The sequence below is a fragment of the Dipteris shenzhenensis genome, chromosome 30, assembly GCF_047967505.1.
Source record: "Dipteris shenzhenensis isolate YYH24624 ecotype China chromosome 30, Dip_SZ_1.0, whole genome shotgun sequence".
Classification (NCBI taxonomy): domain Eukaryota; kingdom Viridiplantae; phylum Streptophyta; class Polypodiopsida; order Gleicheniales; family Dipteridaceae; genus Dipteris; species Dipteris shenzhenensis.
Genome location: NC_141625.1, coordinates 30,348,562 through 30,350,990, shown reverse-complemented (window position 1 = coordinate 30,350,990; position 2,429 = coordinate 30,348,562).

Below are 2,429 nucleotides of genomic sequence, written 5' to 3'. Positions count from 1 at the left end.
TGCTACATAGACTTGCTACCATGTATTCCATGGGAACCACTGCTTCCACCCCATAAACCATTTTGAGGTGGTGCGACCTAAGGGAACCTTTTAGGCCATTCGATATGCCCATAGGGTAGAATAAAGCATCTAATCTACCCATTCACTTGGGCATAATATACCGTGGACATCTTGTGAACAATTATGTGACACTTAGTCATTTTGGACATGACTTCCTTTATGAAATGACCCCCTTGGTCACTTATGATCTCTACTAGGCACCCAAAACAAGTCATGATCTATTTATAAACAAAAATTTGCATTGAGGCCGCTGAATTATTAGGCACATAATTTGAACCCACTTAGTGTAGTAGTCGGTAGCCATGACACAAACCTATTACTATATGGGTGGGCTATTGGTTTGAATGGACCAATGAAGTCCAACCCCCATTTTTGGAAGGGTTTGAGTGGCAATATTGGAGTGTGAGGCATGTGATTCTTGATGTTGGGTTGGGCCAACTTTTGGCACATGTCACACTATTAGGCAAATGCCATTGCATCTCCAAGGACTGTGGGCCACTACAAGCTAGTCTAAAGAATCTTCTAGTGCTGATTGTATTGCCGATGAAGTGTCCTCCAGCTATTCCCTAGTGGGCTTCATGCAAGACTATAGATTTCTCATGCAAGGCCACACATAAGTGGAGAACTTTTTTAGGTCCCAGCTAGTACAACTTGTCTAAAGTTATCCAAAAAGAGCAAGTTGCTTGCCCTTGTCTCAAGACAGGTGCCGATTGGGGATGCCAGTATCGATGAATTGGTACCAACATGTCATCATACCACGTGGGTACGAAGGCCAAAGTGCTATCTAGCATGGGATCATCCCATCTTCATTTTACTGCTATGTCTGTAGCACATGCTACTATTGCTGCCACGAACAAGCTAGCATCAGGAAAGTCATCCATGATGTGGTTGGGCAATTCTCCTATCTCCAGCTGGGATAGATAATTGACAATTGCATGAGAGGAACCTAGAGTATGCACAATAGAGAAGTCACATCCTTGTAATAACAACATCCAACACACAAGCTTACTTGCTATGATTAGCTTGTTAACAAGGTATTGAAGCACCAAGTGAACCACATGGAAAGTGAAGTAATTTTTAAGAAGGTAATGCCAAAACTTGCTGATGACATAGATCAGCCAAGGGCCTCTTTCTCTGTTGTATAGTAGTTCTTCTTAGGTTGGAGATAAAGGTCAATTGGCATAGTAAATCAGGTGATACTAACCCTTTTGCTTCTACTACATGAGTATTGCACCGATTGCAATTTCATAGGTGTTGACAGAAATGTGAAATGGGAGGCTCCAATCTGGTGGTTGAACAATGGGAGCTTTGAGAAAGCAAAATGCATGGTCACAGTTGGTGGTCCACTTTAGTGGTTTGGTGTTGAGGACTTCATTGAGCAGCATACTTACATCCGCAAGATATTGAAGCATTTGGCTATGCCACAAGACCTAGCCCAAAAATTGAGATTATTGTTTACTTGTTGAGGGTCATGGAGCTTTGCATACTTGCTCAACCTTGGTGCGTTGAAGAGCAATTATATTCTTTGAAATGATATGCCCACGTAGCGTACCCTGCTGATCACAAAGGTAGAATTGGCTAGATTAAGTGAAAATCAAACTTCCAACACTTAGTAAGGCACAACTTGAGGTGAGTTATGTTCTCATCTTGACTGCCAAAGACACTGAAATTATCAAGGAACATGCACATGAAGGTTGTTACTCCTCAAAAATCTCCTAGACCAGGTGCTCAAGTGCAACGGGCACATTTTTGAGGCTGAATGTCATAACACTTGATTCAAACACACCCCACTTGGTAATGAATATCATTTTCTCTTGGTAATCTTCCACCATGTGAACCTAGTTGTAGTCACTAAAACTATCGAGGAGTGAATACATCTCATGTTTGGCCACAACATCTAGCATGGAATCCTTGAATGGTAAGGGAAATGAATCCATGAGTGACTATTGTGGAGTTTAGATGACGATAATCAACACACACCTGCGATTTGTTAATTTTCTTTGAGATTATAATAATGGGTGAAATCCAAGTGGCATGATCAATTTAATAAATAAACCCCACATGTAGCAACTTGTAAAGCTCTTGATCTTCTTGGCATAGTTGGGGTTCATCCAATACCATTGCCCACTGTTAATAGTTCGTATCCTCCTTATTTACAAAACGGTATTGATAGAACTATGGGGCAATCGACTTCATGTTGGTGTAGCTCCACACAAAAACATCAATGTAGGGGAACTCCAGAGATTATGTAGGTCGGATTGACATGCCAATGCATAGGGGAACTCTAGAAATTTTGTATGTCAGATTGACATGCCGATGTGACAGTCGGGAGCTAATGCAGATGACCTTGGGGTCAAATACAATTCCAA